This window comes from Odocoileus virginianus, chromosome 6 (assembly GCF_023699985.2).
Source record: "Odocoileus virginianus isolate 20LAN1187 ecotype Illinois chromosome 6, Ovbor_1.2, whole genome shotgun sequence".
NCBI lineage: Eukaryota > Metazoa > Chordata > Mammalia > Artiodactyla > Cervidae > Odocoileus > Odocoileus virginianus.
In genome coordinates, this window is record NC_069679.1 from 36,153,106 (window position 1) to 36,179,170 (window position 26,065).

The following is a 26,065-nucleotide window of genomic DNA, read 5'->3' on the forward strand; positions in this document are numbered from 1 at the left end:
CTGGTTCCAGGCACTTGCTAACCGGTGAGAGCTGAAACCAAGAACTGAGCACCCAGAACAGCCTCATGCTGAGACTTGGGGCCAGTCCTTGGGACAACTGTGAAATATATGATCACAGGGTGCAGAGATGGAGTGGGCCTCAGACGTCACCTGGTCTCTGATCTAACTACCCCTCCAACCTATGGGACCACCCTTCCTCCTCCCCAGCTCTGTGTGAACAGCTCTTTGAAGACCCACCATCTACAGCTTGAGGTCCATGGAAGCAGCCCTCAGGAGACTGCCGGCTTGAGCCCTGCCTTCCCAGACCCAATCTGTGGCCAAGCCATTGTACAAAGGCTTCAGCTGCAAGCTTCACCCTTCTACTAGAGACCACGGGGAAGACATCCATCCTAGCAAACCCATTCTCATCATGCTCAGCCAGGAACCACAGTCTCTTCAGGTACCCTTGGGCTCCCAGACTCCATCCCCACACTGCTCTGTTCATTTGCTTAGTTGGCCTGCCCTGCTTCCCCTGTCCCCTTTATCTCCACCTCTCCATGACAGTAAGCTCCTCTGTAACTTTAGCCTTTTCTTTCGACACTCCTTTCTCTCTGCCTGCCTTCTTCTTGGGTGGGGGCTGCTCTTCTCACATACCCTTCTCAGGGTCAGAGGATTAGTCTGCAGTCCTCCTGGCTCCCTTAAGCCACACTTATACTCCCTTTCATCTGATAAAAGCCTTTGCTCCTTCACACTCACACTGTTCACTCCACTTCCCATCCCTGATGCTTCCCTGGGCTTCTGGTCAACCATCTGCTCACTGACCGTCTTGGCTCCTGTAGTTCTTTCCACCTCAACTTCTTCCTGATTCCTAGGCCCTTCATCCTCCGCGAGGGTAATTTTTCCAAGATCTCAATCTCGACCTCATTGACATGAACATTTTCTTACCTCAGCTACCCATTCCTTTCTCATAACCAAAAGGGCATAACCCCCCAGATTCCAAATTCCAGTATCTCACTCTCTGGTCGTCATTGTTTGTCCTTCCAGCTTACTTCCTCAAGGTCCTCTGCAGCAATTCTTTGACCTCATCATGCCCTCAGGCCTACAGGGACCAGTTCCTCCCCACTACCCGTCAGTGGCTTCACTTCCCTTTCTGTCCCAGGTTCCATGTTCCTTCACTGGACTCACTCCCTTGAACACACCTCCAACTCCCTTGCTTCTGTTGGCCTCCTTTGCCCTATACCCTTCTTGCAATAACATTTGGCCTCAGTGTAGGGCTCTTGTGTTTGTAGAGCTTCTGAAAACATATACTTTCCTTTGGACATCTGGCTGGTCACTACACTGCAGGGCAGGTATGAGGGCAGGAATTTCTATTCTGTCTTATGTATGAGGTACTAAGGCTCAAAGAGGTGAAGTGCCTCTTCCAGATTTGTCTAAAGCTGAGCCTCAAACCCAAGGTTCCTGGCCCCAAGGCCACCTCACCTCTCAATGGCAGCCCTTCTAGAATAGGTTGGAATTTGGATACTTGGTGACAAGTGTGTGAGTGGGGGAAGGGCACCCCAACAGAGGGGAGAATGTTCTCTAGTGACGGTGGGGGCAGAAAAGGTGGAGGTCCAGAGAGAATGGGCCCATGGTGTTCTTTACAGGCCCCACAGTGGCTGAGACATTCTCTCAGAGGCTGTCTTGCAGAGGTGTGCCGGCCATGAAATGCAAAATCTGATGCCATTGGTAAGGCACACTGTCTGAAATAGAATTCTTCCAGCTTCCTGGCCTTCTGCAAATCCCATTTCTTTCCTTGTCAGGGCTCTGAGGCCTAAGGCCCTGCCCGCCTCTGCACATCAAAGACAACACCCATTTTCCCCACACATCTCTCAGAGGCTTTTAACCAGCCTCTGACAATAAAATCGCTTTTAAATAAAAACCAAGACTCAATATTCGGCAGGAAAGGGATTAACAGGATCAGTCAGGGGATGACATCATGCTATTTTTGTTGGCACTTACCCAGCTCAACTGTGAGGAGTCTGGGTGTGGAGAAGATACATATATACATATATATATATATTTTTTTTTTTTCTTTCTTTTTCTTTTCAACTGACTTGGCTGCTCTGAGTCTAGGTCTGGAAAATCTGGGGAGCTAGAGGGAGCTGGCAGGGCTTGGGATGATCTTCTGTTGAGTCAGGGCATCTGCCAGTTGGAGGGAGGTAAGCACAGCAGGCCTGCAGGGACAGAGCAGAGACTGGGGTGGGCTTTCTGCTGTGTCATTTTCCTGGGGCCTCAGGCAATGGGCAAGGAAAGGCCCCATTTGGTGATCAGGCCCTCAACTTAGAGAAAGGTGCCCTCCAAAGTGGGCAAGTGTACAACCAGTGGTGGAGACAGATTGATCTAGAAAACTAGGGCTTGGCCCCATCACCCACAGCCCTCTGGGTGATGCCACTAGGCCACACCAGACTATCAGAGCCCTGAGGGCCTTGGAGAACACCTGCTCCACTGGTTCCCAAACTTAATTTTTTTTGTTTGTTTGTTAAGGAACTTCAGCTTTAGGTGGCCCACTGCATGCCGTAAAGACGAGAGAAGATGAGCTACAAGGCTTGGAGCCTCCCCCCGTCCTGGGACTCCCTTGGAATCTAACATCAAACATACAAACCCAACATTTCTGATCATTCATTTGCGAACATTTAGTGCTTGCTCTGTGCCTGACACCTACCCCATGAGGCTTACATTTTGGTGTTGATTCATGCACGTTACATAAATAATGACAGGAATAAATGTTAACTATCTCCACCCCGACATGCATGAAGAAATTCAGTTGTTTCTTTTGTGCCAGATTGTTAGGACTCCAAGCTCTGGACCACCAAGCCTTTTCAACTTAGTCCCACACTCCCCTCCCACCTAACCCCCAGCACCATCCAGTCCTCGATGCATTTTTCCAGGCTTAACTTGTGTTTCCCCACCTCCAGGGCTGCCCCCTCTCCTCTTTCCTCCTTTCTCTCCCACCAAGCATCTCCAGTGTGCCTGGAAAACCCCGGACAGCCCCACATGTCTGAAGTCTCCTCCACTGGAAGTGACCTTCCAGCCCTCCTCATCACCACTGCCTGGCCCTGGGAGAAAGGGAGCCACCAGCATTGGCTGAGGAGCAAGAAACCTGGACGGGATCCCCATCCTGCTGCCAAGATCTCAGATGAGTCACCCAAGCTCACAGCAAACTCACCCGTGAACTCACCTCAAGTCCAGACTTGTCTGATCACCTCAGGTGTGCCCAGCTCCTCACCTGGGGAAACTCCTTGAAGGCCAGGGTCTATTCTCTCTTTCATCTTCTCCCAGTGCTTTGAGTTCATTTGAAGCCAAACATGACACTTGTCCATTGGCTATGCATCTTATTGGGTGCTCCTGGGCCAGCGTCTCTCACTTGTTCATTTGCTGCTCAGAGCTTTCTTCTCCTGGGCAGACTGAAGAAGCTCCTGCTGGGGTCTCATTCAGACCCACAAACATCTGTTGAGCACCTTTTGCTCTCCATATCCTGTGCTCCGACGGCATCTTCTCTTCCTTTCAAAGGATCTAGGCAAGGAAGCAGGCAAGTAAAACCACCATGCTGTTGTTGTGGACAAGGTGGAGTCAGGGATTCCAGGCAGCTATGGGCCCCCTCCCTCCTCCTTTCAAAAGGTGGCATTGTTGAAACTGCAGGGGTGATCAGAAGGTTGGGTTATCCCCCTATCCTCTCAGGGCCTCCCCTAGTATTGGCATGTCTGCCTCCTGGAACCCTGAGTTACTGGGTATTTGAGAGACTATGGGTCCCTCTCCTCTGAGGCCAGCAAGTGGATGAGCACTCTTTTGTCACCCTGTTATATTGGGCTTCCTAAAATAGCCATGTCAGACTGAACAAGGCATAAGCTGAGTTCTCTACTGAAGAAAAGACCCTGATGCTGGGAAAGATTGAAGGCGGGGGAGAAGGGGACGACAGAGGATGAGATGGTTGGATGGCATCACCGACTCAATGAACATGAGTTTGAGTAGGCTCCTGCAGCTGGTGACAGACAGGGAAGTCTGGTGTGCTGCAGTCCATGGGCTTGCAAAGAGTTGGACACAACTGAGTGACTGAACTGAACTATTGAAGAAGTTGTGGCCACTTTGGAATTATAACATAGGAGAAGAAAAGTCCTATTTCCTATTTGTAAATTTATTTTACAACGTTGTACAGTACATTACACATCCATACATACATAACTGAAACAAAAGTTTCATAAAATCAGACTTGACTCTTTCCCCTGGCTATTCTTGTACATGCAATGGACTCTGTACTTTCTTTTTAAATTTCATTGAAGTGTAGGTGATTTACCATGCGTGTTAATTTCTTCTGTGCAGCAAGGTGACTCAGTTATACATTGTTGTTGTTCAGTCACCAAGTCGTGTCTGACTCTTTGCAACCACTGGACTGCAGCATGCCAGGCTTCCCTATCCTTCACTATCTCCTGGAGTTGGCTCAGATTCATGTCCACTGAGTCGGTGATGCCATCCAACCATTTTATCCTCTGTTGCGCCCTTCTACTCCTGCCCTTAATCTTTTTTTTTTTAATAATAACATGATTTTTATTCTGTTCTTCAAGTCCCTCCAATTTTTAAACGTTTCGTTATTCAGCACGTGTTACTTGTACTTTTTTTTGAAAATAGATTTTGAGGATAAAGAAAAAGAGTGCTTATTTGATTTGGACATTTTATGTTTAATGGATTTGTTACCATTAACAGGCAGATGAGAGTAAGTGAGTCTCAGGAGAGGTGAAATGATTTCAGGGCCCTTTTTATAAATGAAGATACTTGACAATGGAATTCTAAGAAGGTGGAGGGAAATACGTGTATGTGTGTGTGTGTGTGTGTGTGTGTGTTTTAGAATCCCTTGATAAAGGACTTTTCCAAAAGTATGACAATGGCAACAGGATTGGCTTGATGTTTCTCAATTCAAAGTCACAAATAAATCATAATGGAAAAGAATATAAAGAAGAATATATTCATATGCATAATGGAGTCACTTTGCTGTACAGCTGAAATTAACATTGTAAATCAACTATGCATCAATAAAAGTAAAAGCTAAAGTCACCACGGTGCTTGTGGGAAGTGTCCTGAGGACTTCAAGGTCTTGATTTGGAATATCCTGTTGGGAGGATGTTTAAATTACCCTCACCTGGAGAAGCATCTGCCGTATTGGAGACTGTACTGCCATACTGTATACAATGATGAAGGCTCATCAGTTTTGAAAATAAGTTCGGTGACTTTCATCTTCTTGACCACTCAGGTTCTGAAGATTTAGGTCTATTTCCTATTCATTTGGATTTGCTCCTGAGTTTTAAAGGAAAGGCACTTAAAACAAAGTCCATCACAAGCAGAGGTCCCAGTGACCTTCTCTTACACTCAACCTGGTTCACCGAACCCTGAGTTTATCACACACTTTAGCAAGGGTCCAGGTCGTCCCATCTCCACCCAGCTCATTTGGAAACCTCTTCCCCTTGCCACTAGAAGTTTCTAACTCTCTGGCTCCATCCTTTCCAGCCCCTCCTGATACTCTGGCCTTGGGACATTCATTCTAAAGGATCACCCATTCAACTATTTGTTCAGCTTTCTTTATCCTTTCCTCTCCAGGCTCTCTTGTGGGCCCCTCAAATCCTGGGGCCCAGCAGGGACCAAGGAGGGAGAAGTTCCACACACTGTAGTCCACGGTCTCCAGAGGACATGGACTCTTCTCTTTGGATTTCTTCTTAACATTTTCATCAGTGTGAGCTGCATGCATGTGGGTACTATGATCTAATAGCACCATGAAATCATGAATATACTTTTCTCCCCTAAACAGTAATTAATTTTGGAGAGATAGTACTGTGTAAGCCACAGAAAAGAAATTTAACTGTTCAGTGGGTGCTGGAGACAGCCCATACCAGCTTGCAAAAGGTGACTGATAAGTTTTTTGGAATTTGCAAGTCAGTAGTTAAATATTGCCACAATTAAAGAGGAAATTATATAAACTTATAATTAAACACATTTTATTGAAAACAAAATTTAATAAATACTAAAAATTTGTTACTTCCTTATTGTTTTATGACACTTTATCATCTGTGTTCTTGAAATTACTCACATCTACAGCATTTATCTGGTGTTAACTTCATGGCAAATTATGTCCTAATGCATGAGAACAGAAGAACTCTTGTAGTCTGTGGAATCAGAGAGATTTGGGCTCAAATCCTGGCTCAATAATGACCAGAAGTGGTTTCTTTTTTTCACTTTATTTTCCAGTCTCTGAAACAGGCTAGTGAGCAATAGCACCTCCCTCACAGGGTTATTGTGAAAATTAACTGATATGATTACAAGCCAGCTGACCCCAAGAGGACAGGTGTGCTTGCCTTTACCCACCCCCGCTCCTCCCTGACCCCCCACCCCGCCCCGATCCCCGGGATTCTGTACAGGACATGGAGGCTGCACCATCCGCAGGCAGGGCCCTCAACCCTATATCACAGCTCCTGTACTCACAGCTCCCCCCTCCCACCTCTTAGCCCTTCAGTCTCCAGTAGCAATACTCCACATCACCCATCCTGGGGTGCTGCATTCTCCACCATACTCTGCCCACACTTTAAAAAAATATTGTTTTGGTTATACACCCTGGCATGCAGGACCTTAGTTCCCCTACCAGGGATTGAACCTGTGCCCCCTGCATTGGGAAGGCAAAGTTTTAACCAGCAGACCACCAGGGAAGTTCCTTGGTTCGTAAATAGTCCTTCTGCTTTGTAAATAGCCCCTTTCTTCAACTCTCCTCAAATTAACCTGCCATGAGTGTCCAGCCTATTTCCTGCGGGGCCTGATGGAAAAACTGAGCAAGGCATCTGGCTCCTAGTAGGTGCCTCACGAAAGGAACAGAAGACTCTGTTCCTTGTTAAAGGGATACCTGGGCATATTAATCCCAAAACACTCCCTGATGTAACATGTACTTATCTGCATTGACAGAGAGGAGTCACTGGACCTCCAGGGAAGTTCTGGTACTTATCACATGTTATTTAATTTTTTTTTTTTTTTATGAAGCACCTGTTGCGTGGCAGTCCCCTGAGGTCTCTGGGGATTAACCTCTTGCCTATTGGTTTCAGCAGGGGAGGGGCTTGCTGGTGTTTCGTCTCTCATGACACCTACAGGCAAGCTCATCAGTCTCAAGATGATGTACCAGTCAGAGCTCTCACCCAGGACTGAGCAGTAAGTCATTATTGGGAAGTGTGGGTTCCACTCACTGTGTTTTCTCTGGGGAGGGCACACACATAGGGCTAGGTGGCTTTGTCAAAATGGGCCTTTTTCTGGCCCAAACCTAGGTGTGAAACTGTATGCCAGAGACTTAGAGTAAGGGAGAGCCCTGGATGGGGGTGGAGGGCTGGGTTCCAGCCCTGTTTAGCTGCTGCCTTTCTGCGGGGGAGGGGGGGGGACAGTGATGGTCTTGGTTTCTTCCTCTGTAAACAGATGCTTGGTGGATTCATTTTCTGAGGCTGCAGCAACAAAGGACCACAAACGGAGTGGCTTAAAACAACAGCAATTTATTCTCTCTCAGTTTGAGAGGCCAGAAGTCCCAAGTCAAGTTGTCATCAGGACATCTGAGCTGGTTCCTTATCAGTCAGATTTTCCATGCCTTGTAGGTGTGTGTGTTTGAGTATAATATGTTGTTAAGACTAGACTCTTACCCACCAGTTCTGGATAGTTAATCAGTTATACTTCTGAATTCTTGCTGACACATCTAAAATCAATTGTGAAATACTTAAAGATCTAAATAAAACAAGATAGACTTTCAGTTAATTGGCATGCTGATTAAAAAGTTGTCAGCAGGGTCATGACCCTTCTTAAGTTTCCATGGAGCATCCTTCCTTGCTCTTCTGACTCCTGGTGACCCCTGGTGTTCCTTGGCTCATGGTAGCATCACTCCAATCTCTGCATCTGTCTGTACTTAGCCTTCTTGCCTCTGTGTGTCCTCTCTGCTTCTTCTAAGGACACCAGCCATTGGATTTGGGGCCCATCCAAATCCAGTATGATCTCATCTTGAGCTTTAACCACTTACATTGCAAAGACCTCATTTCCAAATAAGGTGACATTCTGAGGTTCATGGTGGGCATGCGTTTTGGGGGGATACTATTTAACCAGCTCAAGTTGTATTATGGGCTCTCAGTAGTTCTTACCAGTTTCAGCTCTTTGGAAGTTGGTGGGTATGTGGGATTCCCTAGTCAGGCACCTCTCCTTGGCTGGGACTCCCCTGCAAAAGACTGGGCAAGGCAGGATGTCCTCTGATTTCTGTGGAGAAGGACCGAGAATTATTGGTGGGATGAATTACCGACAAGCAGCATGACTCCCACTCAACCCCAGATCACGTTCCCCTCTTCTCTACTGTCGCCACTTGGCCCTCCTATGCCCCACTTCCCTCCCCATTTTTCCTACTGGCCCTATTGGAATCTGTCTTTGTGCAAGGCACCAAGCTAGGGCACATCCATCATTTCTCTTCCTCCCAGTGGTGCAATGAAACTTGCAGCACTACCATCCCCACATAAGTTATAAACCAGAGCATGTGTCCAGCTATGAAGCGGCAGACCCAGAATCTGCCCACAAGTCTGACTGATCCTAATCTCACGCTCTTGCCACATAGCTGGATGCTTTAGCAGCAGGGAAACAGGACTCAGCTCTGGCTTTACTTGGATGACACTTGTGTTCAAGGTGACATTATGAAACTGGCAAAAGAGTTTATAGAACTTCCCTCTGAGTTGCCGTTCTCATCTTTTCTTTTCTCCCTGTGCCCCCAACCCTCATGGTCGTGTCTAGGACCCCAGGGTCTGCTCTGGCCCCTTCACTTTCTTAGGTCCTTCTCTCCCACCCAGATAGCAATGTCTGATGGCAGCATACGGTGCTGCCCACACCTCACCCCCAACCCTCCAAGGGTCTCTGCATTTTCATCAGCATGTGGGCCTGTGTGTGTGGAAAGCCATTTTCTTTGTTCACTTTTCCTACCTTGTCCCTAATTCCTTCTAAGGGCATATCGGGCTCTGCCTATTTGACCAGGATAGACATTCCTGCTGTACTTTTATAGCTTTTATCATAATACTGTGTGGTCTAAACTTTTATCACACAGTAGTTCTTTTTGGGGGTTTCCCTGGTGGTTCAGTGGTAAAGAATCCACCTGCCATTGCAGGAGATGCAGGTTCCATCCCTGGGTTGGGAAGATCCCCTGGGGGAGGAAATGGCAACCCATGTTCTGGAGACTCCCATGGACAGAGGGGGAGGAAAGGCGGGCTATGGTCCACGGGGTTGCAAGGAGTTGGACACGTCTGAGCACAGCACAGTTCTTTGAGCCAACACCTTTTTATAAAACTTAAATACATACTATAGCCAACTCCTAAACAATAATACTTATGGAAGCAGGGATTTTGTGTGTTTCATAGTTTTTCTAATACTTTAAACAGTTTGCTTTTTTTTTTTTTTTACCCTAATGTCTTCCTCTGTATTCAGTGGTGTGGGGGTCACCGTTTGGTGAGTGATGATGAACTTAGTGGTGGTACCAAGTCCTGCTGCCCAAGTGAGGCATCCTCCAAGGATGCCGGGTTTTTTCTTGGAGGGTCATATCAGTAAAGATCAAGAGCAAAAGTTTGGGGGTTCATACACTGATGTAACTCTTTTGGAAATCAGTCTGGAGATATGTATTAAGAGTCTCATAACATTTAACTTTATATTTCTAAAAAATAATTCCTGAGATAGAACAACTCCCAAAGAAGGAAAAATTTAATTTCGTAACTCCATTTATAATAGCAACCGTTTAGACATCGATCTAAGGTTCCAGTGACTGGGACAAATAATTTGTGGTGTATCCTTCTTTATGGAACACTATGCAACTATTAAAATGATGCTTACTCTATAAATTAAGTGAAAGAATCAAGATATACACAATTAGATATCAAATACATAGTATAATCATTACTATATAAAATAAAATACGCATAAAAGACTTGCAAGAGATAGTGCTGAATGTTAGCAAAGTTGTTTGGAGAGTGGGACTACAGATATTTTCCCCCTGATTTTCTATTTTTCTTAAAAAATAATTTCCAAGTTTTAAAAAGTAAGCTTAAGAAGGGGGGATTAAACCGCTGATAAAATATTTATGTATCTTCTATTTCCACTTTGTGAACGGAGATATTGCCGTTCAGTCCAAACTGAAGTCTCCAAAGAGAAAATGAGGCATAATACGGTATGTAAGTGTGTGAATGTGTGTGTGAATGTGAATGTGTGTGTGTGAGTGTGGATGTGTGTGAATGTATGTGTGAGTGTGCGTGTGTGAGGGTGCAGGGGTAGGTCGTATGAATGCCTCCCACTACAGATCAACAGGGGGTCCCCAGGGAAGGGAGACCCCCAAACCCAATCCCCAAATGTCCCATTGCAACCTGCACACCATGGGCCTGGCAGTACTTGTAAACACATTGTCCTCTAAGAGCAGTGCCCAGCTGACATCTCAAGTTACTTCCCAGGGCCAGGGGAGAGAGTGGAGAGATTCCCCAGGGGTGGGGTGCCTCCTCCTGGATGTCTTCAGACAGTCCCTTTGGCCATCTAGTTTCTGAAAGGTCAACAAGTACCAGGGGGTCCCCGAGGTAGGCACTGAGTTAGGCATGTGGGGGCAGAAAACAGGTGCTGAGATGTGAACTAATGAGAGCAGAATAACCATAACCACCAAGGAGCTACTCTTTCCTGAGTGCCTATAATGCATACTGTAAATGTGATACCGGTTTTATCTCTTTAACCTTCATAACTACCCTAAGGGAGAGGATTATAGCCCCTATTTCGTGATGAGAAGACAGATTCATCACAGAGAGGTTAAGTAACCTGCGCAAGGTCACACAGTTTGAACTCATACGCAGGTCTGACTCCAACTTTTTCAAAGCTGCTGCCCTGACTCCATGGAAGGGATCTAAAGCTATTCACCCTCTCCCCTGCTTTGCAGGTCTGTTGAAGTGTTGGGTAATTGGGGGTGGTAATGAGTCAAGCAGTGGCTCTTGGGGGTTATAAACCGCAAGCGCTGCTTTCACTTGCTTAATTAAGTCAAGTTCATCTTAGCTTTCTACGGGCTGCCAGAATGCTCAGACATGGAGACAGCCAGCATCCAGGGGAGGTGCTGAGAAGCTGGTGTGTATACACGTGATCTCTTATGGCCTCAAAGACCAGCTTACATGTACTTTATTAAGAAGGTAGTCATGTTGACTACCTTCATATTAATAAGAACTATGGTTAGGAGCCCTCCTTTCTCCCTGGCTCCCTCTTATGCATCAGGTTTCAGCCTGTAGCGCATAGTTGTGGTTAAATATTTAACCCCTAAAACAGAATAGAAATGATGATGACAACTCTAACCCCCCTCACACACACACACATACTCTCTGTCTCTCCTTCATGCCATAACAATTTGCTGAAATGCTGACTTAATCATATCAACCTAATCGCTAGGTTGAAATAATGATAATGATGATGATGATAATAATAATAACAGAATTGCTTTCAAATTGTTTTGAGCAATGTTGCAACATCAAGCTGCCATCCTCATGCCCCAGGAAAGAATTTGCATTTTAGGATTCAGTTCACATCAGGCAAATGACTCCAGGAAGGTAAATACAGTCTTTAATGAGGTTTTTCTTGCCTAGAGTGAAATCTTATTTCTTTCTGTAAAAGCAGGTAAATGCCAATTTTCTAGGCAGGATTTGGACCCAAAGTCCGAATTTGCAACTACCAGAGGGTAGATTGTGCAGTGAAATCCTGGGCTCTGATTTAAAGTGGCCTCTTTACATTGTAGCTGTGGTTTCAGCGGGGGCCATGACTTGGTGGGTATGTGGCTCCTGGCTCTCTCTGGCACGGAAATGGTTTGAGTCTCTGAAGCGCACCTTTGGAAACCAGAGTTGGGGAGCTTCCTTCCAGCCATGGCAGGTAAGCCACAGTCTGAAATGTTCCAGATAATTAAAGACATAAGTGTGGGGATGAAAACCCCAATGGTCTTTCAACAAAAACTTTCTGAGTGCTGACCATGTGTGGCTCTAGGTAGTGAAGAAGACTAGGATGTAGCCTCTACTCTGTAGAGTTTATAGCTGTTGTAAAGGAGAAACATGTACACAAACAACTACTTGTGATCAAAAAGTGCTCTAGAAAAGAGATGCTGAGGGAGCCAAGGGTAAGCTGAATCAATGACAATTGAACTGGTTCTTAATGTATGAAAAGAAGTTAACCAGATGAAGGTCAGGCTGGGGAGGCCGATGTAGGGTATGCAGGGGAAGAAGGCATTTCAGACAGAGGCAACAGAGTTAAATAAAACTAGGAAGAAATCAAAGGTAAGATTAACATGTATACACAGCTGTATATAAAATAGATAATCAGGACAGGGTGGGAGGTATGGAGAGAATGACATGGAAACATACATTCAGTTCAATTCAGTTCAGTCACTCAGTCGTGCACAACTTTTTGTGACCCCATGAACCGCAGGATGACAGGCCTCCCTGTCTATCAGCAACTCCCGGAGTTCACCCAAACCCATGTCCATTGAGTCCATGATTTGATCCAACCACCTCATGCTCTGTTGTCCCCTTCTCCTCCTGCCCTCGTTCTTTCCCGTAATCAGGGTCTTTTCAAATGAGTCAGCTCTTTGCATCAGGTGACCAAAGTACTGGAGTTTCAGCTTCAACATCAGTCCTTCCAATGAATATTCAAGACTGATTTCCTTTAGGATGGACTGGTTGGGTCTCCTTGCAGTCCAAGGGACTCTCAAGAGTCTCCTCCAACACCACAATTCAAAAGCATTAATTCTTCAGCACTCAGCTTTCTTTTTAGTACAACTCTCACATCCATACATGACTACTGGAAAAACCATAGCCTTGACTAGATGGACCTTTGTTGGCAAAGTAATGTCTCTGCTTTATAATATGCTATCTAGGTTGGTCACAACTTTCCTTCCAAGGAGTAAGCGTCTTTTAATTCCATGGCTGCAATCACCATCTGCAGTGATTTCAGAGCCCCCCAAAATAAAGTCAGCCACTGTTTCCACTGTTTCTCCATCTATTTCCCATGAAATGATGGGACCCGATGCCATGATCTTAGTTTTCTGAATGTTGAGTTTTAAGCCAACTTTTTCACTCTCCTCTTTCACTTTCATCAAGAGGCTTTTTAGTTCCTCTTCACTTTCTGCCACAAGGGTGGTGTCATCTGCATATCTGAGGTTATTGACATTTCTCCCAGCAATCTTGATTCCAGCTTGTGCTTCCTCCAGCCCAGCATTTCTTATGATGTACTCTGCATATAAGTTAAATAAGCAGGGTGACAGTATACAGCCTTGACATACTCCTTTTCCTATTTGGAACCAGTCTGTTGTTCCATGTCCAGTTCTAACTGTTGCTTCCTGATCTGCATACAGGTTTCTCAAGAGGTAGGTCAGGTGGTCTGGTATTCCCATCTCTTTCAGAATTTTCCACAGTTTGTTGTGATGCACACAGTCAAAGGCTTTGGCATAGTCAATAAAGCAGAAATGGATGTTTTCCTGAAACTTTTTTGCTTTCTGGATGATCCAGTGGATGTTGGCAATTTGATCTCTGGTTCCTCTGCCTTTTCTAAAACCAGCTTGAACTTCTGGAATTTCACAGTTCATGTATCGCTGAAGCCTGGCTTGGAGAATTTTGAGCATGACTTTGCTAGTGTGTGAGATGAGTGCAACTGTGTGGTAGTCTGGACATTCTTTGGCATTGCCTTTCTTTGGGATTGGAATGAAAACTGAACTTTTCCAGTACATTACCATTTGTAAAATAGGTAGCCAATGAGAATTTGCTGTATGACTCAGGGAACTCAACCTGGGGCTTGGAAACAACCTAGAGGGGTTGGATGGGGAGAGAAGTGGGAAGGATGTTCAAATGAGAGGGGACATGGGTAAACCTATGGCTGATTCAGTTAGTGTTTGGTAGAAACCAACACAATACTGTAAAGCAATTATTGTTCAATCAAAAATAAATAAATACATAAAAAGAAAAAATATATAACCAACAGGTACCTACTGTACAGCACAGGGAACTATGCAGTATTTTGTAATAACCTATAAGGGAAAAGAATGTGAAAGAGAAGGGAGATACATATGTATGTATAACAGAATCCCTGCGCTATACACCTCAAACTAACATGATATTGTAAATCAATGACAGTTCAATTTTTTTAAAAAAAGGTATTTGAGGAATAATCTCATCCAGCACTACTGTAACTCTATCTGCGCTAGCTTTCAAGGCTTCCAACTGTGTCAGGGCCCCATTCTATTGGCATATCCCCATGCTACAGAGATGTTCCTGGGGTGGTGATTGTATTTGTGTGGTTCTTTGCTATATAGTACCTTTTTGTCATTCAGTTACAAAATATTTAAAAATTTCCATGATTATTCTTTATTTGACTCATTAATTATTAAGAAATCTGTTTAGAAATTTTCTTAACACCTGGGTTTTGTGTAGAAATGTTTTGGTTTCTGACATAATTTTATTACACTGTACAGAGTGTGTGACCTATATATTGTCAATTCTTCAGTGCCTTTTGACATTTCTTTTATGGCCTAGGGTACATGATTAATTTCCATAAGTTTTACTTAAAACGCTATTCATTCTTTACTTATGAGATGCAAGGGTCATAGATTTGACCCACAGTTCAAATCTTCTACAGCCTGTCTAATGTTTTTATTTGGACCCTTTCTGAGATAAGTGATTAAAATCCATCACTATGATGTGGATTGTCAATATTTCCTTATAATGTCAGTTTTTGCTTTATGTATTTTGAGTCTATGTTGCAAGATGAGTATAGGTTCAGGATAGTTATATTTTTTGGGTGAACTGTTCCCTTCAAGACCTTGTTTATTGCCAAGTTTCTGTCTTGAAGTCTATTTTGTTTCAAATTAATACTGCTAAATCAACTTTCTTTTAGTTAATATTTACTTGGTATATTTTTCCTAATCTTTTGTTTTCAACTTCCTTCACATGTATATTTTGTGAATAGCTTTTAGCTAGATTCCAGTGCCTAAAACATGGTAATTATTTCTCAAACGAGTGAATGAAAAAAATGTAAATCCAAACTGAAAATTTGTCCTTTAGCAGATAAGTTTAATCAGTTTGTATTTGTTGTGATTACTGATATATTTAACTATCCTCTATCACTTTTTGCTTTCTAGTTACTTGTGTCTTTTTCCTTTTTTGCTTTGTTGCTGTCTACTGAATAGATTAAATATCTTTTCCTTTTTTTCTAGCTTCAAAGTGATTCTTTTACTCCTTAACTGAACAATGGCACAGTCACTTTTCATCTTTGTGTTACCAAGAAGAAAATAGAGAACAACAACTATATATCAACTGTCTTCTGATGGGTACCATGTTAGACATTTACTATGTACTTTGATCAGCACAGAACTCCTCTAAGCTCAATATGAGTATCCCCATTTTGCAGACAAGAAAATGGAGACTCAGAAATTTAAGTCACTTGTCCAAGGCCCCACAACCAGAGACCAGCAGATCTGGGACTGGAAGCCATTCTGGCTGACCCTGAAGGCTATGCACATCCTCCTGCAGGCAACACTGCTGACAAAGGCTAACCTCAGATTGCTGAAGGACAATTATCATGGTCTTTCTTAGTCCTCACAGTTGTATTCTGATCAGCAGACCTTGTTATCGGTGTCCCAGTGATAACTCAGAAATGGAAATAAATAAACACAGGCCCGAGTACAAGTTCTACGCAAGAGAAAGTCAAAAGCTGAGATGTGAGCAGAGCTCTTAAAACCCTCCAAAATGAAATCTTCCAAAAGCTGGCTTACTCCTGTCAATACTTTTTTTAAAACAGTATCTCAGAGTTGACCACTTCCTCGGTCTGGGAATGTTCTCTCTTTTCCAGGGCTTCCCTGGTGGCTCAGATGGTAGAGAATCTGCCTGCAATGTGGGAGACCTGGGTTCAGTACCTGGGGTGGGAAGATCACCTGGAGAAGGGAATGGCAACTCACTTCAGTATTCTTGCCTGGTGAATCCTATGGACAGAGGAGCCCAGGAGGCTGTAGTCCATAGCGTTGCAAAGAGTCAGACAGGACTGAGTGACTAACACTTTCCCTTTTCCTAGTGGATAGCTGTCCACAGTCAGAGCCCCTTAATAAACAGACACAAAGAACTGTCCTTCTTCCCACTATCTCTAAACACTGGTCTTTGAGTATTTGTTCTTTCTTCAAGTATTTGATTTCCTCCCGCTAGTAAGAAGGGCCATGAAGTCAGTGTTGTAGGAAAGTTGGGACAGAAGCTTCTGAGGCAGTACTGCATGCAGTAAGCTTTCGATGAGGTCACCCATGGAGGAGGTAGGCACCATGAATCAGATTACCCACAATCCCCCTGGCTCCCAGCCTTCCCACTGCAGTAAACAATGCCCAGTGGAATGATAATCTTGGTGTTGAACGTCCCACTGATTTTGCAGGGGTACAGGTGCATCTTTGTCTGAAGGACTGGCAGTTCCTTTTCAAGATGAGAGTGTGAAAGAATGTGACCAAATTCCTGAAATACCAGTGAGGGACAACAGGCATGCCCGGCAACAGCACTGGAGCGGGTGGTTCCCAAGAGTGCAGCCCAGGGCTGGCCACAGGGCCTTACTGGGCTCTGCCTTGGATTTCATCTCCAGTGGAGGCACATGACGAAGATTGGCTTTTGAGAGGTATTTTTCAAAGTGCAAACCACCTGAATTAGTATTGCCTAGGTGGGGGAAGGAGAGCAAGTGTGCTTTTTTTTTTTTAAGTGTGCTTTTTAAAATGATAATTTGGGGTCCCAGCCTAGACTTACTGGATCAGAATCCAATAGGACCCCAGGAATCTGCATTTTCAATAAATGGTCCAGGTGATTTTGGCACTGAGCCGACATTGCTCTTCAAGCTCTCTGCAGGTGTCCAAAGCTTCTGGTGGGGTTGCCAGGCTGGTGGGAGCAGACTCATGGGAAGTGGGCAGGAGTCCTGAGCCCCACTTTGCTTTTGGTTTGCTGTGTGTCCTTGACCGACTCACTTCATCACCCTGGGCTTTAATTCCTCGCCTGTTAAATAAGAGCCTACAGAGCTTTTTAATTGAGGGGCCAGGTGAGAACTAAGGACTCGGGCCTCCGTTTTGACATAAGGATTTGAAGCGAGGGCAGGACTTCTGTCGTTTACTTGCCGAGTCATGTCTAACTCTTTCTGAACCCATGGACCATAGCCTGCCAGGCTCCTCTGTCCATAGGGCTCTCCAGGCAACAACTGCCAGTCCCTTCTCCAGGGGATCTTCCTGACCCAGGGATAGATCTCAAGTCTCCTGCACTGGCAGGCAGATTGCTTAACCACTGAGCCACCTGGGAAGACCTGAGAGCAGGACTTCTGAAAGGAGATAATACTTATGGCTAATTTTTATTGTGGGCTTGCTGTGTTCCAGGCACTGTTGGAGAGATTGATGTATATGAGCTCATTTTCTTTTCCCCACAGCCCAAAGAGGTAGGTATGTTCTGATTTCCACTTTACAGATAAAGGAATTGAGGCAAAGAAACATTAAAGACAAGAACGACGCAGAACTGAGTTCCAAACTCAGACAGTCAGACTCCAGAACACTTGTCCTTAACAACAGAGTTATACCATTCTCAGCCACGAGTGTCCTGCTTGTAATCAGAAGTACCGGCCACAGTTAAGAGGCCTGATCATCAGGCAAACGTGGCAGTTGTCTAAACAGAGGCAACAGGTGCAAAGCCAGAGAAGCGTGGAAAGAGCATCAGTAAGCATCTGTGACTTACCAGCTAAAGGGGACACAGCCTTACCACTTCTACAGGACTGTAAATGTGACTCAGATGGTGGGAATTTATAGCACCATGACAGGTGAGAGGGGGATCCGAAGGGGGAAGCAAGGCCCATTCTAGAGCCCCCTCTCCCCACCGCCACCTGCCCAGAACACTGTGGGGTAACAGCTTCAACTACACCCTTTTCTTCATAGAGGTCTGAGGGCACAGATAGGTCCCAGCTTGTTCCAAAGACACATTCAGGAAGTTACAAAATGACCGTGAAGCCATGCCCCCTTCACCGGAAGAGACTTGGCTAGCAGGTAACACCAGGGCCTGATGTAGCAGCAGGCAGAGACTGAGCCAGGATTTGATCGTGGGTAAAGCAAGTCCTTGAGGAAGGTTTGGCTACAGGGAGCGCTGTTTCCTGCTACTGAATGAGAAGGGGCTGCATTTTCCACGGGAGTGACGGGCCTCAGCGGGGACAGACACCATCCCGGGACCTTCTCGTCCTTTCAGCTCTCCCTGTGGAGGGAGGGACGCCTTGCATGGAACCCAGGGATATTTGGGAGTCGAACCAACCTACTGCCCAACCCCACGCTCAGCCTCTGCATTCCAGCCACCTTGGTATCTTTCCTCTGACTAATTAAAAAAAAAAAATTAGAATACTTCTTCTTACTCTGGCAGTGTGAATGCACTTTATCCTTCAAAACCTGTCTCAACTCCTCTGAGAAGCCTCCCAAGACTGCAACACTCCCCCTCCCCAGATTTCCTCTCTCAGAGCTCCCATCACAGTGGTGGCAGACCACTAGCACACACTTGTCCCTTGGCACTGCTAAGAGTTTTTCACGTGTCCTTCCCATGAATACCAAGCTTCTCCACTGAGAAAGGTCTGTATCACACTCAGAGAGAAGCACTCAGTCAGAGACACGTAATTTTGTCATGCCAATGCCTGGTGAATGTTCAGGAGATGTGGTTCAATCAGTGAACACCTGATTCGAGAAGGGGGTCCGAATTTCTGTAAAAATGGGCCTGTAGTTTATGGGGACCTTTGGACTTTATTCTGGGAATAGGGAAGGACAGACACCTAAAGAGACTGGCTAGATGCCACATGTGCAGTTCTCAAAGAAGTACCAGATGTGGGTGCCTCTAGGCCGCCCATGGCCACTTACTCTCTTGGGTCCCCAGTCCTCAACTCCCCATCTTCTTGTCTGCCTGTGAGCCCAGGTCTCTCCCTCTATTCCAGTTCTGGAAATTACTCCACCTCTTCTAGGAAGGCTCTCTTGCTGAAATGGGATGGGGGAGACAATGTGAGCTTTCCCAAAGCTTGGAAGTCAAACAGCCTTCCCCTCCCTGACATTTTAGATTAACTGGCAGAGTAAATTTGGGAAAGCCCAGTAGAAGCCAGGTTTTGCCTCTTAGCCCCATTAGAGCGGCTGATGCCCTAAACTCTTCATTAGAATCTCCAGGGCCATTCTGGACCTACTGAATTGGAATCCTCAGGACAGTGGCCTGGAACCTCTGTTTTTCTATTTTTCATAAGTACCTTGGGCATTTTTTTCCCCTAAAATAACCATCAGACAAGTTAGAAAAATCGCTGTTCGAGTTTAGCTGCCAAACAGATAAATAAACTTCTGTGAGCTCATTATGTGAAAATGCTATGTATTAATCATCTACATAGTGAAAGTTTATTGAACACTTAGGGGCTTGGCACACTTTTAAGCCATTTGCATGTATTAACTCATTTGTTCTCTTTAACAACCCTGTGAGGCAGGCACTGTTATTACCTTCACTTAACAGATGAGGCAACTGGGGCACAGAGAAGTGAAATAACTTACCAGAGTCACTCAGCGGAAAAGCAGAGAGCCAGGATTAAAATCTAAGCAGTCTGTGCCCGGAGTTTATTCTCTTAACCTATGACACACAGAAGATTGGCATTATTAGAGCAGGGGCATGCTGCTACATGCTGTAGACGGTGAGTAAACATTCATGGAAAAGAGAAATTGGAAGCAGACCTGATGGAATGTTTGATTTATTAGCCTTTTCACTCAGAGACTGCCAGGTCCCCAACATCAATAACTTGTTCACTTTTACAGCATCCGCAGGGAGAAGCTCTGGAGCCAGCAGTGCTCTTTTGGTTCTGCAGTTGAAGAAACCAAGCTAAGGATGACCAATAGGCAGACTAAAGCATGGAGACCGACCTCCATCCAACTGATGAATGGGAGTCTACCATCTGACGCTCTGCATGCACAGACCCAGCTATGGGTCCCTTTCCTATTACACCATTGACTTTAGGCCACAGGGATCTAGTGCAATAAGTCATTTATGAAAATATGTAAATCAGATAACCAATAGAATATCAGGCTAAAGCTGGCTCCTGTTGCCATGACACCTCACTCTCATGGGCTTGGTCAGGGTAACTGGACTTCACTGCTCTGGGACCTTAGGACAATATTCCTGCCCACCTCCTCTCATGCCCCCTGGTGAATCCAGATGAATTCTAGAATGTGTTCCAGCCGCTGCTAGCTGGAGGGAATCAACTCCGACTTAGGAAAGTATTGAGATCTCGGGACAGGGCAACCTCAGCTCCACAAAAGCCCACAACTCCACTGTCTGGGCAGAGACTGCAGGCCCTCCATTTCTCCTCTGGGTCGTTGAGAGAATGCCTGAGAGGAGGTGAGAGATGGAGAGGATGTGGAGGGGGAATGAGCTCCCAAGCAGGATTGGCTCCCTCTGTTGGGCCATGTACCTGGGGCTACTCTGGTCATGGGCAAGAAGCAGGATGTGAGTCTCTCCTAACTCCCCTGAGATCTCTGGGGCAGGGGTGGGGAGAGGGAAGGTGGTCTCACCAGCGTGGTCTCACCAGTGAGAGCTGGCCTACTGTTGTATACCAGGCCCCATCCTACAATTCAGTGCAGCAGACAGCTGCCTCTGGGATGTGACTAAACAGAATAAACTGAATAGACTTCTCATGTCACCTAACTGTCTCTGTGCCTTATTTGTCACCACTGACCACTCAGCCTTCCCTGAGGAGGCCCCTTCGAAAGGTATCTTTAGATCTGAGAGTGGAGCCCTTGGTGGTGATGAAGCTAGGAGTACCCCTCAGCCCCTGGTAGGCAGCTGGGATGGAGCAGATGTGGGCGCTCAGAAGGGGACCTGGGGAAGAGAACTGCAGGGCTACAGGAAGGAAGCAGGGGAAGAAGAAGTGAGGAAGCAGAGTTAGAACTTCACAGCTGTGTCCCTATCCTGCCCCAATCTTTCCAGCAGAACACTGGTTTACAACTCTGGCTGCACATCAGAATGAAGTGGGACACGTACCCAAGACAGCCTCTTCCCACAAAAACCCAGATTCTGACTTCGGTGGTCTGGGACAGACCTAGCATCAGTATTCCTTATGGCTCCCCAGGGGGTTCAGATGTAAGCCAGGGTTGGCCCTGCCTTCACCACCACCATGAGGGTTTTTGCAGGCCTCATACTCAGGCTGCTGCATCATTTACTTCTCGGCTAATTGTGGGCCCAGCTTCAGTCTCTGGGAAAAAGCAGTTTTTTTTTTTTTTTCTCATTTATTTTTATTAGTTGGAGGCTAATTACTTCACAACATTTCAGTGGGTTTTGTCATACATTGACATGAATCAGCCAGCAGTTTTTTTTTTAAAAATCCTTCCACATGGGGAGGATTCGCATCCCTAAAGTTTCTGTGAATCTAGCCTATGAGCTCTGTGAGGTAGGGACCACACCTGCCTTGTTTTCTTGGGACCTCAGCATTTCTTACGAATAGCTTTTTAGGGGGTTTCCCTGGTGGTCCGGTGGTTAAGAATCCAACCTCCAATGCAGAGGACTCAGGTTTGATCCCTGGTTGGGGAACTAAGATCCTGCATACTGTGAGGCAGCTAAGCCCAAGTGCCACAAAGGCTGACTCCTCACGCTCCAGAGCCCACACGCCACAACTGGAGAAACCCGGGAAATGCGAGGAAAGATCCCACACATCACAACAAAGATCATGCATGCTGTGTCAACACCTGACACAGCCAAATAAATGTTGGAAACAAACAAAAAAAACAACGAATGGCTGTTTGGTATCAGAGTTTGCCTCAAACTCTGTTTTCCTGAAATCTTTCAAGTTGGGGAAGCTCATTGCTGCAAATGATCCTTAACTTCCTCAATAGAAAAATGGGTTTAGCAACAATGAAGTTAACCTCACTGTGTTGTGAATATCGAGTGGGGTTGGTATAGGAAAGAGCTTGGGAAAGCCTGATGCCTGATTCAAATGCAAATTGTTTCACTGCCCCCTTGCTCTGACAAATGAGCTATTCATCCTTTACAAACCTTTTCAAATATCTCTGTTCTGTGAATTCTTCAGAATATTAACCACACATAGAGTTCTGTACACAAAACTCTATAAGGCATGTATCATGCTGTATTCAGCATTGATGTTAGTCATTGGCTCTTGAGCTCTTCCTCTGCCAGGCTCTGGGCAAAAGGGTCACTGCAATGATATACTTTTCATTCCAGGCAAGAGAATTGGAGCCCCTGAAAGGCAGAGGTCATACGGTGAATCAATGAATCCCACACAATTCCTAGAAGGGTTTTTCTTCTGGGAAATTTTCAGCAACTAAAATTATGTGTTTCTCAGTCTTGAGTAACTCTTGGGGATTTATTGAAAAAGTGGGATTTTGGAGTTGGGAGAAGAGAGAGCAAAGTGGATGGTGAGTGGGGCAGATGGCTCTAGGATGCAGGCAAGGGATGGAGGAGAAGTCGCCTTCTCCTCCACATAAGGTCTCTTGAATTGAAGAGTCTGGCTGCTTTGGAAGGAAGACACCATTGGTGGAGGGCCAAGACCATGAAGCCCCAAGAACTTATGAGAAGACTGAAGAAGAGCCAGTCAAGCATGGTGGAAAAGTTAATAAAAGACACCCTGAATTGGATCCATCTGAAGGTTCACAGCTTTCTGCATCCTTGAGATCCCAAAAGGACCCAGTGGAATGAGACAATATCTCAGAATCATGAAACTGAAAGACATCAGCTTTAACTGGAAGAAACAATAAGTATCTTATTGTGTAGGGTAGCAGCAACAGCGTTTAATTGATTATAAGCCTTTGATGAGAACTTTTGATGAAATAGGCTTTCCTGCAAAACCAGTGTCAACACTGACAAAGATAGTTCCAAAGTGCATGCGTCAGACATGAGCTCTATAAGATGTTAATAGGAATTACAGGGACTTCCCTGGTGGTCCAGTGTCTAAGACTCTATGCTCCCAATGCAGAGGACCCAGGTTCAGTTCCTGGTCAGGGAACTAGATCCCACATGCTGCAACTAAGATTTTGCATGCCACAACTGAAGATACTGAATGCCGCGACTAATACCCAGGACAGCCAAATAAATAAATAAATATTTTTTAAAAAATAGGAATTATGTCAAATAGGGACTCTTATGGTCAGTCAGTTTGGGAAATGCTGGGTTATACATGTTTAGACCCAAGTTTCCCTCTTTTTTCTTTTTTTAATTCCAGCTTGTCTCAGAATCTCTAAAATGGGACTATACCTTGTGACTCTCCAAGAGGCATATGTAATATTTTTCCAAATTAGTTCTAGCACAGAACTTCTTGTCTTTTCCCTTTCCTGTAGCACAATTCATAGCAATAGTGTTCCACAGAACAGATTTTGGGACACGCTGCTATAAGCTAAGCTCACTTGTACAAAAGGCAGCTGTAAAAAATTCTAGACAGAACATCAATGAATTAAATTCAATTCAAAAATTTCTCCAGGAAAAAGTAGTGCTATGATTCTAGATATATAAAGATATTTAATATTAGGAAATTAAAGGTAATTCTTAATATTAAGAGGTAAAATTTAAAAATATGATAATTTCAACAGATAATGAACATATATCTAAGAAGGTTTTATATCCTGATTTAAAAGACTAAAGACCCAGATTAGAAAAATAGTCCCTTAATGGGATAGAAATAATCCATAGCAAATTAAGAAAGATTATTGATTTTCCTGATGTTATTTAACATGATTCTTTAAGCTATACAATGATTCATAAAACAAAATTATACATATGAAGAAGATAAAACTATAATTATTTGAAGATGGTATAGTTGTCTTCCTAGGAAAAAGAGGGAATCAATTGATAAAGCATTAGAATCATTCAGAGAGTAAGAGATGCAGGATAAATTCAAATTAGGAGCATGTAGAGAAAAAAGATTCCAACAAAAAACTTAAAATATTTAAAAAAATAAACCTCAAAAAGAATATGTAGGACCCATCTGAAGGAAAACTTTTCACTTTATTGAATGATACTAAAAAAGATCTGACTAAATAGGTAGCCATACAATATTTATGGATAGAAAATCTGAATATTGTAAAAATGCCAATTTTACCCAATTTATAAGTGCAATAAACTTGCAATCCAAGAAACTATGGCTTATTTATCACAATGAATCTAAAACTTATCAAGAAAAAGGGTTGAGAATAATTTTTAAAATCTATTTAAAAAAACATCTTTTGGCCACATTGCATGATATGTGGATTAATTTCCTGTCCAAGGATTGAACTTGCACCCTTTGCATTGAACTGCCAGGGAAGTCCTGAGAAGAATTTTTTAAAGGTTGAAATAAAAGTGATGATGGAGAATTTAAGCCATCAAGGATTAAAGTCTCTTACAGAATAATAATAATTTAGTGAGTGAAAGTTGCTTAGTCATGTCTGACTCTTTGCAACTCCATGGAATAGTCCATGGAATTCTCCAGGCCAGAATTCTGGAGTGGATAGCCTTTCCCTCCTCCAGGAGATCTTTCCAATCCAGGTCTCCTGCATTGCAGGTGGATTCTTCACCAACTGAGCTATCAGGGAAGAACCTTATAATAATGTTATATGTGGTATTAGGTAAGAATTGGCAGGCACAGCAATGAAACAAGATAACCTTGAACCAGACCCTAGAATGTATATGTATCATACACATGTATGATACATCTATGCATGCATATACACATACATATTAAGGCAAAGAACTGGAAGGAAATATATCAAAGAGTTAATGGAGGTTTGTCTGGGTGGTTGGAGTATGGGTTTTGACTTTCTTCTTCATATTTTTTATACCTTTCAAATTTTCTGTGATGGACAGATGTTCATGATTTAATCATAAAACAATAAACCCAAGTGTGTGTGTGTGTGTACGTGTGTGTGCACGTGTGAACATAGGTGTATGCTGAAAGAATACACACTTCTCAGTATAGAAATCCCCTGGGAAAAAGTTCCCTTTTTGTTGCCATGCCAGTGTCTGCCTCTCCTGTGTGAGTTGCTTTGAGTGAGGAGGGGGTGGGAAGGAGGGACGGGGTGAGGGTGACCAGGCCTCTGGAGAGAGGAAAGGGTGCAAAGCAGAGCAGGGATGGTTGGGATGAAATCTGCCAGCTTCACAGCTTTTCCCTAAACTAGGAATGACAAAGTCAAGAAAACAACAGAAAGGAGAGTGCTGTTTTCCTTGGCAGAGGAGCTTTACTCTGAGGTTATAACACTGCCCTGAGAGTTGTAATAAGTGATGGTGAGTGGAGAAAGAGATCCTGACTTGATCGGCAAAAATTGCACTTGGGATTTCAATAAAAGTTCCAACTGGCAAGATTTAGTGGGATGTTTGCAGAAAAGTTGTCCTTAAACCTGGGGTGGGTGCTCTGGAGTTGCTATAAGCACCCATGGGCATCTGGGCTCTCTGACTGAAGAATTGCTCCAAAAGCCATGCATAGGGATGGAGAGATATTATAGAGACCTTTGTTACTATGGTAACTGCTCAGAGGACCATCCTCCATCTGTCTAGGGAGTGCTATGTGGTGCTGAAGTAGGGCTGTGGAAGCAGATGGGTCTGCATTCAAGTTCTGCCTTTTCCACTTGTTGGGTGATCACATTCCTTAACCACTGCTGGCTGTGATGTCTCCCTCTGTGGCACAGAGACAGTAACCCTTATTTCTCCTTACCCCCGCCGCCTACCCCCAACTGGAGCTTTCTGAAGCACTAGTTAGGAATTCAGATTTGGCTTAGAGGGAAAGGAAGAAGGAAATTGAAAAGCATAGGTAGCATTTGAGCAATAATTTCCTCTGTGACCCCAAACAAACTTTGTTAAAGGCTGTAATTTCTGAAATAGCCGCCCTGGAGGTGGTGGCCGGGCAGTCATTTGAGGGTGGAGGTAGGTAAGAGGGGAACACTCAGGACACTGCTTCAGGGTCATGGGACGCTGGTCATGGGACTGTCCTTTGGTTAGAGAATCGCAGTTTTCACAACTGGAGGAGGGGGGACTCAGTCTAACAGGGA

The 26,065-nt window shown here is 44.5% G+C and overlaps 1 long non-coding RNA gene across 2 annotated transcripts; it reads left to right on the top strand.

Annotated features, from left to right (window-relative positions):
• The first annotated feature begins 7,107 nt into the window (after positions 1-7,107).
• LOC139035625 (uncharacterized) lies at positions 7,108-20,739 on the top strand. Of its 2 annotated transcripts, none has more exons than XR_011488256.1 (3): positions 7,108-7,194; positions 15,257-19,737; positions 19,859-20,739. It is a non-coding gene; the product is annotated as an uncharacterized lncRNA (long non-coding RNA). The 2 variants fall into 2 exon arrangements; XR_011488257.1 differs by lacking the exon at positions 7,108-7,194 and adding an exon at positions 11,809-11,928.
• The last annotated feature ends 5,326 nt before the right edge of the window (positions 20,740-26,065 follow it).